Source organism: Ambystoma mexicanum, chromosome 4p (genome assembly GCF_040938575.1).
Source record: "Ambystoma mexicanum isolate Mex_15411 chromosome 4p, UKY_AmexF1_1, whole genome shotgun sequence".
NCBI classification, from domain to species: domain Eukaryota; kingdom Metazoa; phylum Chordata; class Amphibia; order Caudata; family Ambystomatidae; genus Ambystoma; species Ambystoma mexicanum.
The window spans coordinates 72,437,091-72,453,901 of NC_090927.1; the positions used below are offsets into that span (position 1 = coordinate 72,437,091).

Consider the following 16,811-nt stretch of genomic DNA (forward strand, 5'->3'; position numbering starts at 1 on the left):
TTACTTATCGGTGCCTCTTAAAGTTAACGCAGGCATGTGTAAACTCCGAGGAAGAGACGGAACTCGACACGTTGGGGATTTGAAGATCCTAGCATGCGCTGATAGCAAGATAAGAGCGTGCTCGGCAATTGGAGACATGCGCATGCGTAGTAACAAACACGATCTGCACGCCACATGCGCGCACGCTCTGTAGCAGAGATTTTTCTGGAATTGAGCATGCGCGCTGGAGAGTGACCCACGTGCTCCTTGCAAGAAACAGCACAAAGCACCCGATCGCAGACCGGTAAGTTAAACATGTTTAAACAAGAATACTTGTACTTCGGGTACTGGGATTGAGCTCTCTACTCACCAGTGAGGTGGCGTCTCTGGAAAACAATATTAAGGGTGTGGGCAGCCAAGGGGTGCAAATAGAAAGGCCAACAGGTGCAACTGGTTTAAGCAGAGCTCTCTACATGTTATCCCCTCAGAGCTGGTGGAAACATCCAATTTTGTTTTGGGGGTTGTAGTGGCCTTGTATAAGACATTGCACAGAATGTTGATTGAAGGGAGGGTTTATTGTGCATAAGTAAATTAGTGGGAATGGGTCAATCAGTTACATTGCCAATAGTCCTGTTGTAATGTCCTGCAGTTGCATCACTGCCAGCATGCACTGTCTTTAATCACGGTTTCTTATAAGTCTAAATTCTGCTGTTCAAATGAGGCGTAAGTCTTTTAGCAGGAGTAGTGCCGGGGAACCTCTGTCTCGTGCCCTCAGTCTGTTCTGCACTTCACTCTATGTGCCAAGTCGCGCACATCCGCCTGTAGTCTCACGTGGCCTTTATTTCTTGCGAAGCATTCTCTACAGTGGGTGTGGTCATTGCCATATATGGGTGGGTAAGGGATTTGACGAGTGACACCTGCCAAAAGTGTTTGAGTTTGGAGGGATGGTTTAAACCAGTGCTTTAAATTGGCCAGTTCTAGCCGTCTCTCTGGGATGGCCCTTCTAATTTTACTCAATAGTGAGTACTGGGACTTCTCCAAACTGAAAGAGAGTTCTGGTACTCAAATATACAGCGCCGTCAAAATGAAAGCATTATGTCCACTGTCGCGAGACTGCCCCTGCAGCATTTGCTACCTCACCCGGGTTAGCCCCCCTTGTCATGATCTTTTACAAAAAATTATCTGTTTTGTTAGATCTCTGTTAGATCCGGTTTGATCAACCATTTCTGATGTTAGATCCGCTACAGAACAGGAGTTATAACCCGTTCTTTAGTCGGTGGGGCTAACCCGTAGCTAGCCCCTCTGATTCAAAAAATGTAACAAAATGTATGTAATTTGTTACATATTCGTTAGACCCGGGAGGATCAACCATTTTCAATGTTATATCTGCTACAGAACTTGAGTTATAAGCCATTATTTAGAGGGTGGCTAACCTGTAGTAAGCTAGTTAGCCCCTCTCAACCAAAAAATGCACAAAAACGTTATTGGTTGTGAAATATTTGAAATATTTGGCTGCAAAGGAGGGCAGGGCTGGCCCCCCTAAACATCATTTCAATGCATATTAATTAGATCCAGTAAGATCAACCATTTTTAATGTTAGATCCGCTACAGAAGAACAAGTTACTTCTTACCTGGTAACGTTCTTTCGATGGGATGTTCCTCCGACGTATTCCTTATCTTAGATAATTCGTCTCCAGCTTGTAGCCTCGGAAATGTTTTCTCTGTAGAGGGCGCTGCGCATCAACGTACGCCGAGTTGGTGTCCCTGGACAGCCACCGTATCGGTGCCGACGTCACCATGCCCATAAATAGCCACGCGCGGCGTCCGTTGCTCAGTTCCGTTTTGTAGCATAAGATAAATCTTGCATGAATTGGCTATTGACCTTGAAGGATCGTGAGCTGCAACCACAAGGGAAGTATTACTGCGGGGATGGATGGGAGGGGCAATAAGGAATACGTCGGAGGAACATCCCATCGAAAGAACGTTACCAGGTAAGAAGTAACTTCGAAGGGATTGTGTCCACCGACGTATTCCTTATCTTAGATAGACTCCCATAGCAGTGGCATGTAATTGGAGGTGGGAGTATTAATGTCATGTATCCCCTTTAGGAATGAACCGAATGTAATACGGCTTTGCCAAATCTGGTCTCTTGACTAGCGGAGGAATCCAGGTTGTAAAATCTTGTGAATGTATGTGCGGACGACCATGTGGCAGCCGCACATGTCTCGGACCGGTACCCCTTTTTGGAGGACCGAAGAGGCTGCGATACCTCTGGTTGAATGAGCCCTAAGATTCTGGCGGGGCTCTTTCCCTGCCAGATTGTAACATTCCAGAATGGGCAAAATAATCCACCTGGAAATGGTCTGTTTTGTTATGGGTAGTCCCAACTTTTGACCTGAGTAGCCTACAAACAGTTGGTCTGCTTGCCTAATCCTAGCCAGCTTGCTGATGTAAAAGCTTAGAGCTCGCCTTGGGTCTAGCCTATGTAGCCTTTCTTCCTCTTTCCCCGGATGGGGAGGAGGGTAGAACGAAGGTAAGGTAATTTTCTGAGTGATGTGAATTTCAGAAACCACCTTTGGGATGAAATTAGGCTTCACCTGTAGGACAACTTTGTCCATATGGAAAATTGTATGGGGGGGTTTACAAGATAGAGCTTGTAATTTGTTCACCCTCCTAGCAGATGTTAGTGCTACTAATAGGACAGTTTTAAGAGTGAGAAATCTCAGCGAACAAGAGTGGAGTGGTTCGAAGGGAGTACCCATTAGGAAATTTAAGGCTAAATTTAAGTCCCATAAGGGAACTTGGAATGGTCTTGGAGGATAAAGATTAGTTAATCCCTTGAGAAATTGTATTACTAAGGGTAGTTTGACATACAATGGTTCCTCCGCAGTGCGCTTGAAGAGTGATAGCGCCGCGAGATAGCCTTTTAAAGTGCCAACTTGAAGGCCTGAGTTTGCCAAGTAGAGTAGAAACAATAACACCGTTGGTGTACCACATGAAAAAGGGTCGATATTGTCCTCTCTACACCAGCTGTAAAATTAGTTCAAAGGGCAGCGGTATAAAGACTTTGTTGCTGGCCTTCTGGCCAAAAGCAACACCTCCATGAAGGTCCCAATCCTTGTACCTCAATCTTTCAGAAGCCAAGCGTGAAGGTTGAGGGTTCTTATGTCTGGATGGAGAACCTGATCTCCCTTCTGCGAGAGAAGATTCTATTTGAGTGGAAGACGGATTGGAGGGCAGATGGACATATCCAGAAGGTCCGGGTACCACATTCTCCTGGCCCAGTCCGGGGCAATTAGGATCATGGTTTTCCGCAATCTTCTCAACCTCCTGATCATTTCAGGAATAACAGGGACTGGTGGAAACGCTTAACGGAGTCGAAACTCCCAGTCCACTACGAACGCATCACCTAGAGCTCCTCTCGGGGGAAATTCCCTTGAACAGAACAGATCGCACTTCCTGTTGGTGCTGGTGGTGAACAGATCCACTTGAGGGGTTCCCCAAAGGGCGAACATCTCTTGAAGGACTTCCTGAGCTAGCTCCCACTCGTGGGAGACTGTGCTCTGCCTGCTCAGAGCGTCCGCTGTCAAGTTCTTCTCTCCGGCTAGGTGGACTGCCGATAGAGAGATTCCTTCCTGAATTGCCCAAAACCAAAGCTGCATTGCCTCTCTGCACAGTGGCAGTGACCCTACGCCTCCTCTTTTGTTGAGGAAGTGCATGGCCACCATGTTGTCCGTCATTATCAGGACATTTCTCCCCTGTACTGATGGCAGGAAAGCTTTCAGCGCTAGTCTGATCGCTCTCAGCTCTAATAGGTTCAGCTCTAATCGGTGGATCTGTTCACCGATGGAGACCAACGACCGCTGATGGTCAAGTCGTTGGCATGGGCTCCCCACCCCGTGAATGAGGCGTCTGTGACTACTGTTATCTCCGGCCATGGTTGCCAAACCAGTTCTCCTTTCAAGATGTTCTCTGGATAGGCCCACCATTGAAGGTCATGGGCTACCTTGTCCGGAATTCGGAGATCTGTCATTCTTCCTGAGTATTGTGACCTCTGAGTTCTTAGTGCCCACTCGAGAGATCTCATTCTCAGGCGAGCCTCTGGCACAAGGAAGATGCAGGATGCCATGAGGCCTAGCAATCTCAAAAAGTCAAAGGCTGGGAGATGTTGGGCATTTTAAAACTTGTTGACCATCTGCAGAATATCTTGAGCCCTCACCTCTGGTGGCGAGGCTTTTCCCAGGGAAGTGTCCAGGACCGCTCCGATGAACTGGAGTCTCTGTGATGGTATCATCTGTGACTTCTTTAAATTGAGGGAGAAGCCCAGTTTGTGAAGGAAGTGGCAGACATAATCTAGCTGGATCTGAGCTTGTTCCAAAGATACAGATTTGATCATCCAATCGTCCAGGTAGGGGTAGACGTGGATCCCTTCCCTCCTTAGACTTGCAGCCAGTGCCGACATTAGCTTGGTGAAGACCCTCGGGCGGTGGTCAGCCCAAATGGCAGAACTCGAAATTGATAATGAGAGCCGCCAATTGTGAACCTCAGGTATCTCCTGTGTTTGAGATGGATTGGCACATGGAAATAAGCATCCTGGAGGTCCAGAGATACCAGCTAGTCCTGGATCTGGAGGGCCTGAAGGATCTGAGAGAGAGTTACCATCTTGAACTTGTCCTTCCTGAGGAACTTGTTCAATTCTCGTAAGTCCAAGATGGGTCTCAGTCCTCCATCCTTCTTCGGTATGAGAAAGTAGGGGGAGTACCAGCCCTTGTTCCTCTCCGCTACAGGTACCGGTTCTATGGCACCTTTCTCTAGCAGGTCTACAATTTCCTGCAAGAGGAGCTGATCTGGAACTTTTAGAGAGCTGTGCCCCGGTGGATGACTCTGAGGGATGCGTAGAAAGGGTAGGCAGTAACCTTGGGCCACTGTCTCCAATGCCCAAGCATCTGACGTAATAGCCATCCGTCAGATGGTGAGTTAACCTGCCCCCTACAGGTGTTTTGTGTGGAAAGACCTCAGAGTGGCTTGGGGGCGGCTGATGCAGATGCCGAGGGTAAAGAGGCACCTGCTACTGTGGATCTCCTTTGGCCTCTTTGAGCCAACTGTCCTCTGCCTTTCCCGAATGCGGAATAATAGCGAAAGAACTTTCCTCTCCCAGAGGTTCCTGAGGGGCGAAAAGGAGTTTGGCGGATTGCAGCTCCTAAAGATTGTGCTGCTGCTTTAGATGTTTGCAACTTTTCCAGACTGTCATCTGCCTTTTTACCGAATAAAGAATTTTCAAAAGTCTGGCCTGTACATCTGGAGCAAAGCCAGACTTTTATAACCACGCATGTCTGCGGATTGTAGTACTTGCCGCCATGGCCCTGCTGATACTGTCAGCGGAATCGATGCCAGTTTGAAGAGATTCGCACATGGCATCTTTGCCATCTTTAATGATGTTAAGGAAGGCTTCCCTTTCATCTCTTTCCGGTATGCAGTCAGCCGCTGATGAAGCACACTCCCACAGTGTGTGACTGAACCTGGCGAGCGTACAAGTGGCCTTGATGGACTTCAACGCCATACTACAATCAGAAAAGACTTTTTTGCCATAGAATCGTACCTTTTGTCATCTCTGTCCTGTGGGACAGTAGGATAAGCAGATCTGCTGCTTGATGAAGTTGCCGCTTGAATCACTAGGCTCTCTGGAGTCGGGTGTTTTGATAAATATTCAGGGTCAGCCGCAGCTACCCTATACTTGGCTGACAATTTTTTATTGACTGCAGGGATAACCTCGGGAGTTTCCCAATTTGATGAAATCTTCCTTTGTAAAGCTGTATGGAAAGGGACAACAGGATCCTCCTGTGGACCTTTATCTATTATGTCTGTAAGGTCATCCTGTTGAAAAACAGGTGAAGGCGCAGACCAACCCATGAATTCAATAATTCTTGCCATCAGGGTTCTATAGGGGGTTTCGGCATGTTCCCCTGGGTCTGGTTTGACAAATTCCACTTCTGGGGAAGTGTCTAACCCACTTGCCTCATGTAATAATTCCTGTAGGTCTTTCAACCTTCTTTCTTCAGAGGTAAAATCCTCTGAAACAGGTGGTGTGGTCCTCTGCAGCCCGAAGGGTCTTTCTTGATCAGAATCCTCCCCTTCTTCATAGATTGAAGATAATCTGGGGTACTCTGACCTCGGAAATGGTGTAAAACCCATTTCTAAAGCAGAAGGAGCCAAACTTGTCATTATTGGCCGAGAAAAGGTCAATGTCGACGCCGATGTAAAAGGCTTCGAAGGCGTCGAGAAAACTGGAAGAGGCCTCGGGAAACTCGAGAGGATCAGGATCCTGCTCGAGGATGTCGATGATGTTCTCAGCGTCGTGCTGGAGGCTCTGGGTATAACCGTTGGCTTTGAGGTAGCCGTGTTTTTTTCTTTTATCGGCGTCGATGTTGGCGTTGACGATGGCGTCGATTTGATCGACCGATGCGTCGAAGAACCCTTCGATAACGGCGTCGATGGCGCTGATCCATTCGTCGCAGGGACTTTCAACAACGGCGTCGAAGATGATGCCTTCCTACCCAATGGCCCGTGGCGCTCTCGGGTGGACTCTTTCGCCGGGTGCAACGACTCGCAGCGTTTCGATTTTTTGGGTTTTTCACCCAGGGTATCACCCTCAGCTGTCTTCGAGGGGGTCGAGGCCGCTTTCTCGAAGACGCTTAGCATCTTCTTCCTAAATTCCTCCCACTCAGCTTGAGAGCTGTGTTTTGTGGGACAGGAGACCCTTTCTGGGGAAACAGAAGATGATGAGGAAGGGGATCTTCGATGTCTCTTTTTTGAGTTTCTAGATCTCGACGAGTGGTGGGAGCTACTTCGAGAATGGGAATGCTTTCGACAGCGAGGAGCCGAATGCCTCGACTCGGCCGAAGAAACTTTCAAGGAGGTTTTGACTGACTTACCTCCCTCGAGCTTCCCCTTGCGCTCCTTCAAGGCTTTCGCCATCATGGACATGCAGTCCTCACACTCCGAACAATGGTGCTCGGCTCCCAAGCACCACAAACAGATCCTGTGAGGATATGTTAGCGACATTTTCTTTCCGCAGTCTCAACATTTTTTGAAGCCGGACCGCGGAGTCGTCAGTTCGGATGAGGAAGCCATCGAGCACGAGTTGGTTTTATCGAGGAAATATAAGAGGTTTATCTGACTGAACTGAGCAACGATATTCCGAGGCCCCACGAAGCGTGGAAAAACGGAACTGAGCAACGGACGCCGCATGTGGCTATTTATGGGCATGGTGACGTCGGCGCCGATACGGTGGCTGTCGAGGGACACCAACTTGGCGGACGTCAACACGCAACGCCCTCTACAGAGAAAAAAATTCCAAGGACAGCAAGCTGGAGACGAATTATCTAAGATAAGGAATACGTCGGAGGACACAATCCCTTCGAACAGGAGTTATAAAGCAATTATTTAGAGAGGGTGGGTTAACCCGTAATAAGCTATCACCTCCCCTAAATCAAAAATAGTATAAAAAGTATGTCATTTGTTAGATCTTCCTTTGATTCGGTAAGATCAACCATTTTAAATGTTAGATACGCTACAGAACAGCAGTTATAAGGTATTATTTAGAAAGGGGGGCTAACCCGTAGTAAGCTAGTCACCACCCTCAATCAAAAATAGTACAAAAACGTATGTTATTTGTTAGATCGTCTTTAGATCCGGTATGATGACCCATTTTCAATGTTAGATCTGCTACAGAACACGATGTATAAGCAAATATTTAGAGGGGGTGCTAACCCGTAGTGAGCTACTTAGCCACCCCCCTCAACAAGAATATGCATACAAATCAATTTCATTGGTTAGATACATGTTAGATTCGGTATGATCAGGAATTTCTTTTGTTAGATCATACACAGGTGCTGAAATATTTGGCTGCAAAGGAGGGGGTAGGCCCCGCCTCAAAAACATTTTGGGGGAAAAGTCATTAATTTCAATACATATTCGTTAGATCCAGTATGATCAACTATGTTCAACATTAGATCTGCTACAAAACAGGAGTTATTAGCAATTATTTAGAGGGGGGCTAACCCCCAGGCAAAAATGTATGTCATTTTTAGATATTCGTTATATCCGGTATGATCAACCATTTTCAATGTTAGATCCACTACAGAACAGGACAAAATAAGCCATAGACATTGGTTAACCATAGCATTATCTTTCTAGTGACAAAGATGTAATACATGTGTCTTTGCACACGCATGGTATAGAATTGTAGATGCTTTCAACCGAAGCGATGTGCCCAACTCCTCCACTATGGGAAGCAGTGGAATGACTTCTGTTGTTCCCCCTAACCCTCTTCCAGATGTATGTTATTGGCATGAACCAGCACAGTGATCACAAAAAAGAGCGCAAGAGATGCTGCTGGAACCATTTATGAAGACCTGCAATCGGGAGATTTGGGAAACTTGAAATCTGGGAGAGCCATGCATGAGGACATCTTGACACATATGTCCTCCACCATGACCACCATAACCGCTCTTGCCACCGGACCATCAATTACCACCACTACCACTGGCAAGTAACTGGCATGAAGGAACTTTAACCTTCCTGCTAGAATTTCCTCAATTAGGTTGCTGGTGTTATATTTAAAACCAATATGTTTCACTATTCTCGCCCAACAGCACATTCCTACCATCACCACTCAGCGCCAACTGCGCCCCTCACCAGCAACTTCACCCATGTCACCATACTCCCCATTACCACTCCATCATCCACCATTACACTAAATTTGATACTCGCCAATGTTCTCTCAGCAATCAACCATACTGCTGACATTGCCAACCTCATCACCACACATGACTTGAATGCCATCTTCATTACAGAGATCTGGATGATATACACCTCCACCGACATCCTAGATGTCCTCAACCCCAGCGGCTACAGAATTCTACGAAACCATCAAAACAAGATCGGCGGAGGCCTCTCCATCATTCACAAGGCATCATGGCCATGCACCCGACTGGACGTTGCCACCACTGTCTCGTTTAAAAACCTATCCTGCCACTTCCCGCTCTCCCTAACAGACACAGTCACTTTTCATCTCATCTATAGACCACCCACGCCCAGCACCTCCTTCATCGAAGACGTCACAGACTTGGTCACCACCATGTCTCTCACACATGCCACCAACATCTTCCTTAGCGACTTCAACATCCGTGGCCACTCAGCAACCAAATCAATGAAGAAAGATCTCCACTGTCTACTCAACACATTGAACCTCACACAGCACATGAAAGAATGCAACTCACAGGAAAGGTAATCTCCTCGAACTTATCATCAGCACCCTGCCCACCCTTCATCACGGCACTCCTATTCCGCTTGACTGGTCGGACCACCTGGAAATCCACTTTGAGATTAGTCACATCACAGCTCTCAAGCAAACCCATTGCAAACCAAGCAATCAAGTCTTCAGATCCTTCAAGAACTTCCCAGTTGAGGCTCCTACAGAAGACCTCACCAAACTCCACCTCACATGGGCTGGTGTACCTCTGATGAACCAGGACTGCAACTCGCTTCTCCAAAGACTCAACACCACCCTCACAAACAACATCCACCAACCTGCCTGAGTGAAATGGTGCACCCTCAACTCTAAACATTCTGCACCCTGGGTACACTCAAAAACCCGACCACAACAAACAAATCATCAGAAAACAAGAAAAGAATTGGCAAAATTCCTGCAACGCATCCAACCTCACCCTTCTCAAGGAACTCCGTGTTACATGTAGGCAGGCAAATGATGAACACTGCCACGTCCAACTACTACCAAAACACCATTGCCAAGGCCAACAATGAAAGCAGAGCCCTCTTATTTATGTATTTATTTATTTTGCATTTGTAACCAAGCACTGAACTCTCAGGTATCTAGGTGCTAGTTACATTAGGCAAAAGGGGAAGGGGCTGTACAGGTAAAGGTAAACAGGAAAAGCTTCAAATCCAACAAGCAATGCATCAACCCTCTGGCCGAACCACCTGTAGCACACTCCCATCAAAAACTCCACCGTCCGGTCCGGAGGCTTTACCCGAGGTCAGTCTCCGTATGGCCCTTATGACCTCCTCATCCTCCAACAGAGCATTTAAGAGATCAAGGTCAGCAGGGGCGAGTGTTGGGAGATGATTTTGCTAAGGACTCCTGTGTCTCTGTGCGGCGGAGCAGCTTAGAGATCTCTATAGTACTCTGCGAATCATTAGTTAATGGTTTGGCCCCCAGTGCGCAGCCCACCGTCGGCCCTCTTGATGGATGTATTAAGCTGACTCAGCTGTTTCCCCTTAAGGGCTAGAGCGAGCATGCAAAGGGGCCTGTCCCCTGCCGCGACAGATCCACTGCCCATTTGGAGGAGGCCTTCTGGGCCCTCGCTGCAGTTCTGATCAGAGTTTTACTATCTTGCCATATGTCTGGGTGTCCCTACTGGCTTTGTGGGTGCGTTCGTCCACTGTGAGCTGCGCCATTAGTTGAGATTCCCCCTCGCAGCCCAAGATTTCTTTTTATATGCCCAACACAATATTAATTACCCTCTAATGAAAGCCTTAAAGGGTCCCAACACCTGAAACTATTGAATCCTTCTACTAGGTTATCCTGCCAAAACCTGCCCAGGTCTTGCACCAGCTACTCTACCAGATTAGGTTAATGCAGCGCTATTAGGTCGTGCCTCCAGGTGGGGGCTTTGTCTGCGGCGTCCGGGAGGGTAAAATGCATAAGGACCGGGGCAGAGAGTGTCATGGGCAGGATTGAGCATGTTTCTACTATGTGTACCATAGTGCGGGGGAATTTGCCGGGTGTGCAGAAGTGTCAGGGGGAGGGAGAAAGGGCAGTGCGGTCAGGGCAGCGATTGCTCCGAGTATGTGCAGCCGGGGAGTCATGTATGGGAAGTGCAAAAAGGGGTGGGGGGACTGTAGTGTTACAGATACAGCCCCTAAGTGCACAGAGTCCCGTGCTTGCAGGTCGTGGAGGAAGCCTGGTGCCCGTTGAGTTCAGAGGGTAGCCAGGCGAGCAGCTAGCGCGGCAGACAGGTGGTCAGCAAGGGAGAGCAAGAGAGAAAGCAGAAGAGAAAAGGAAGGTCTTGAGCTGCTTCCAGAACATGAGATGGTCCTGCTCGAGTTTGAGAGGGGCAGGGAGGCCATTCCAAAGAGAGCACCCCTGCCGAGGAGAGAGATCTGCCTCTAACTCTCTGTCTGTAGAAGCGTCTGACGATCAGAGAGTTAGAGGTATCTGAGCAAAGGGCTCGAGAAGGAAGATGTTTAGGAACAGAGAGTTGGATGTGATGCGGGCCCAGGCCCCAGACAGCCTTGTGGACACTACAGAGGGTCTTGAACTTAATCCTTGCAACCACAGGGAACCAGTGGAGAGATTACAGGGCTGGAGAGATGCGATTCCTGGCCCTGAGGCCAAGGACAAGTCGTGTAGTCATGTTCTGGATTAGTTGCAGAGGACGGAGTGTAGAGGAAGGGAGGTTGAGATAGAGGCTATTGCAGTAGTCCAGCCTAGAGAGAACCAGGGCTCTGGAGACATTGAGCTTCTGGGGAAAAGTGAGAAAAGGAAGAATACCTCTGAGGAGATGCAGCTGATAGTAGGACTTCCATCTGTGATGTGAGGGGAGAAGGAGAGAGTGGAGTCGAAGATGACCCCAAGGTTTTTGCCTCACAGGAAGGTGCAGGGAGATGGCCCAAGGAGGGGGGCCAGAGTGAAAGAGGGGAAGCAGGAGCAGGGGTCCCAATCAGGAGGAGCTCTGTCTTGCTGGCATTGAGGCAGAGATCGTTGCAGGCGCATCATTGCTGAATGACGGATAGACCGGAATGAGCGAGAGAGCACAGGAGGCAGATGGGAGGCTGAAGGAGAGCTGAGTGTCATCTGCATAACACTGAAAGTTAGAGGAGAAGGTAGAGATGAGGTGGGCGAAAGGGGCCACGTAGAGGTTGAAAAGCCAGGGAGAGAGGTTGGAGCCCTGGGGAACACCACATGTGAACACCACATGTGGAGAGAGAGGTGGTAGAGAGAAAGGACCCCAGTTGGACCTGAGAGGGACGGTCCAGATATGATATGATATCGCTTTTATAACGTGCCTATATACGTGTTTCAGGTGGTCCAGGTGGAAGGAGGTCAACCAGGCGAGGGCCTGATCCATGATGCCAAGGTTGGTCCTTGGTGGTTTTGGAGGAGCAGTGGAACACCTGCTTGCATGACATTTTCATAGATCAGACTTGGCACGCAGTGGAGAAGTGCGGTGCTGAAGTGTGGTGCTGTCTCGCTGTCCCGCTCCCCTTCACCGTGCTACTTTTGCCAGAGTCAAGACTTTGCTCTGTGAACTTCCGTGTAACGTGATACAGCTGACTACTCATTGGCCAGATTCGAATGAGGCTTGTGCCCGCCTCCCTTCCCAGCGTTCTATATTCTAAGCATGCTCGCTCAGTGGCAAAGTGCGGTGCTGAAGTGTGGTGCTGTCTCGCTGTCCCGCTCCCCTTCACTGTGCTACTTATGCTGGAGTCAAGACTTTGCCCTGTGAACTTCCTTGTAACGTGATACAGCTGACTACTCATTGGCAAGATTCGAATGAGGCTTGTGCCCGGCTCCCTTCCCAGCGTTCTATATTCTGAGCGTGCTCACGCAGTGGCGCGCGCGCAGTGGAGAAGTGCAGTGCTGAAGTGTGGTGCTGTCTAGCGCACTAGCGCACGGCAAAGGAAGCATCCACGATTCTACGCGCACCCAGGTAGGCCTTTAACTTTAATTTGAATTGTGTGTTAGCGAAGAAGTGTCACACTACATTTACTGAACACAATGGTGCTTTGTAAATTTACTCTGAAAACAGGCATGCCGTGTGTTGTTCCACGATCCAATCATGGACAATTGCATCTCGACCTCTCTCTAAACAATTATTTTTGCCATCTGTAAACCCTGCTGGTACTAAATTGCAGCATTCACTTTCGCTTACATCTGACATTCAATCCTATTATATTAATGCTTCTCCTAAGAAAAAAACAGACCAGCAGATTGTGACACGTGCCGACGGAAATTTGATTCCGTTAGTACTGAGTGCCGATGATATGTCACAGTTGCCGTCCATAACAGTCGATTCTAACTCCAAACTGATCATATCTAATATATCTATGGAAATAGATTCACATCGACCTTTCCCTAGGGTCACGGTCAACCTGCCTACTACCGAAAGTTCAGCGATTGTATTTTGTACCAGCAAGGTCACTGACACAACGTTAGAGTCTGCCTGCCTAACAGGTGAAATACAGTCTACCGCCCAATTAGAACCAAATGTGCAGGCCATGTCTGCTCACGAATGGTGCCAGTTTAAATAGTGACACGCAGCCTACTAATGCCCTACAATTGCAGGACATTATGGCCCCGGCCACTATCATAGAACCCACCCGGTGTTCCGTGGCAGCCCAATTGAACTTACGTCGAGCCCATGAGTAACTGCGAATAGCGGGCGAGGTGGCCGAGGACACCCTAGATTTCATGGATTTGTCCAACAACTCCTCTTCCCCTATTCCCGATGTTCTATACATTTGTTCAAACACCGGTGACCTGATTCAGCTGCAGGAAGACCCCATACACAATGCTACAATTGCTGCTACAAGCATCCCTTCTCTTCAAGTTAATCACTCCAACTCATCATTATCTCCAGTCTCGGATAAATCTCATAATCAAATTATAGACAAATCCCCATCGTTTATAGCGCCTACACCCCGGCGCACAAGGTTCCTAGAAACTGCTCAAAACTCATAGTTTTTCATACATGAGACTCAGTGGACGCGTTTCTCGTTTCCCAAAGCACCAGCATTAAATAATACATTGAGTGCAATGAATCACTGCACTGTTAACCATTGCAAAATTGTATGAAGTCCTGTACAACAAGATGTCCCACCAAACAAAGCTACTGGAACAATGCCTCAACAAGGACATCGCCTGTATAGCTAATAATCATACTATCATAAACGATATTCAATTGGCAGTCCCGATGCACAGAGATTCCAATGATCTCTCTAAAGATATTTAGTCACCTCAACCTTTGAGCAGCAAAATGCTGGGAACGACTCCGCCTACTCCAGTGCACGAATTATCTGCTGCCCAGAATTTGATGCAACCCCAGGTCATCACCGACGACTCTATACAAGCAATGGTCGCGCAAGACTTGGTATTGAGTCCCAAATCGATTGTCCCTAAACCAACTAATGTCTTTGAGTTGTTTGTTCCTTCCATGAATACCTCGACAAATAAACTGACAACTCGCTAACTCTCGAGGAAAGAATGGAAGAGAGTAAAAACATCGAGTCAAAAAACTTGCTGCTCTCGATCCAAAGACAAAACACAGAAATAGATTAAAATTCCGTCCAGATTAGAGAAACGTCCCGAGCCTTCAATGCTGGAAACAACTGTTGTTGCGACCCCATCAATAACATCATTCAAACCACTTGACGATCTAGTGGCCTTAACTAAACAGGCCACCTTAGCAAATACATTCTCCTTGTCTTTGACCCAACCTATGGTTGTAGTTCCACCAGCCATCATACCTGATACCCGCAACTCAGACCATTTTACACCCCCAGTCTCTTTAATACCTCACACGGACTCAAAGATCCAAGTTGAGACAATCATCACTCAACTCCGAGATGAAATAAGAGCCTCTATCAATGCATACACCCTGCAATCCTCCTCCACCCTGCAAGCAGCCTCTACATCTCAAGCTGAGTCCGCCCAGCCTATAATGGCTGCAACTGTAAGGCCTCTCACGGGTGTGACAGACCAATCTAATGTTCATATGATTCCACAAGTGATATGTGGCTTAAATTCTGCTGCTAGTCTTATAGATCATGACAAACCTCCCCAGACCGTGATTCCAACACAGTCACAATTCCAAATTAATTCTGCATTGAACCCTGTAGTTATGTGTAATGTACATTCTGAGCCTCTGCATCAATCCACTGTTCCTACGCAAGAGCTAAGAGAATTTATCAAGTCTTCTATTGACTTGTATTTGCTTAAATCTCAAGCAGGTGATCGGAATAGCAAAACACTAACAACTTCCACATTTCCTGATGTGAGCTCCCTTTTACAAGGTCCCGATACAACAAATAAACAGCAGAGCAGGGTATCCGACAGAATACACAAATGGCCTGTGACACACAGACTCGCAGACTAACTGCGAGTACTCAGAATTCATACGTCACAGGTAAATCACTTCTCACTCCTTTAATCTGAAGTGTCGCGCTCCTCCGTTTCCAGCATTGGTTCTTAATAGAACAAGTATATTAAACATCTGTACTGATGTTCCAATCTTGAAGAAGCTAGCGACTACTGACATAGAGTTAGTGGAGTTTGCAAATCAAGATGATTTATCTGAGGTTAAAATATATGTACGTTCTGGCCTTGTGCATAACTTGCTCTGGAAGGCAAGAATGACTCTGTTTGATTTGGGCTTTATTTTATCTCAAGACATCAATTCAAATAGTTACCAATCTGAGAAACCTCAAGCAAAGATATATCGACCACATCAAGGCGACATATCTAAAATGATGATTACTCACCAAACATCTACAACAACTGCAGGAATGCAGGCATACGGGGCAAAATTGTAATGAGAGTTTGCAGAAGATATGGTTAGTCTTGTCTGCTGGAACACCAAGGGCCATAGTCATCTTTTACATCCCTCTAGTAGGGAGTTGGACCAGTTTGATATTATTGTGCCACAGGTGACGTGGCTCACGGTTGCTCCGATCTGGGCTTCGCACCTAGTCATCTCAACATTTGCTGTTAAAAAACCAATGGGACATCCATCCGGCGGTCTTTCATTGGCCGTTAAACATGATAGCGGGTTCATTGCAGTGAAATACCCTTCCTCTTCTCCTTATTTCCAAGCCGTGAAACTAACCCGAGGCAGAAGGAGTATAGCTGGCATCAACATGTACTGGAGCAGGCGTAATTTAGCAGAAGATCTATTCTTCATGCATTTACTATGGCACCTAGATAACATAATTGTGGATCAAAATATTGTGTGTTCTATTATTCTTGGTGACCTAAGTGTGCATATTTTGCCAGTTGATAATGTCAATCAAATGCATGAAGAACGTACTTGGTGTAAAATCATGCAAGAAAGGGGGTTTAGTATGGTGAATGACACAGTATTTGGTGATGTGCCTGCTCGACCAACATGGACATGGGGCACTCGACAGGCCATTAGAGATTATATTTATGTAAATACGAAATTTCTGTCTCTGGTGCAGTCCATGAATGTAATACCATCATGTGCGAGCGATCACAACAAGCTAATTATGCAGTTCAAGTTTCCCTCTGAATTGCATCCTCTGAGTAGAAACACCCACTTGCAGTGCTTTCAAGTGAACAATAGTGGTACTCGCCTGCGATAGAATTTACATTCATTGAATCATTACAAACACATTTTGACTGAATCTTTTAATTTTCCGTTAACTAATGTTTCAAGTTGTTACGTCAATATGATGCACATTTTTAATCAAATAAAAATGCCTGATTCTAGCATCAGATACAAACATCAGCATACCTATGACTTGGAAGTCCAACAAAAAAAGGCAAACCCTAGGCACGCTATACGCAACTTAAGATATGAACCTGTGATTAACAGAACCGGGTTAAAAAAGCATTTGAAAGCTATTTATAGAAGCTGGTTGAAAGGTAGAAGGAGCCTTCAATACCAGAAAGATGGTGAAGAAATGTTGAAGCAAATAATCACCAAATCAACAAGTGGCATTTGGAATGATTTAAATGTAGCCACACTAAAATCACAGGCTGCAATAGTTACTTCTGCTGTAGCGAATGA

The 16,811-nt window shown here is 46.9% G+C and overlaps 1 protein-coding gene across 3 annotated transcripts in view; it reads left to right on the forward strand.

Annotated features, from left to right (window-relative positions):
* Positions 1-222: 222 nt before the first annotated feature.
* Positions 223-16,811, forward strand: part of LOC138453013 (zinc finger protein 84-like) — a 189,306-nt gene continuing 172,717 nt past the window's right edge. For 2 of the 3 annotated variants that reach the window (XR_011260351.1, XM_069605423.1), the window contains exons 1-2: positions 225-283; positions 12,087-12,713. The gene's annotated coding sequence lies outside the window, so the exon portion shown is untranslated. Of the gene's footprint in view, positions 284-12,086; positions 12,714-16,811 lie in introns of all 3 variants that reach the window. The other variant, XR_011260352.1, reaches the window with a different exon arrangement.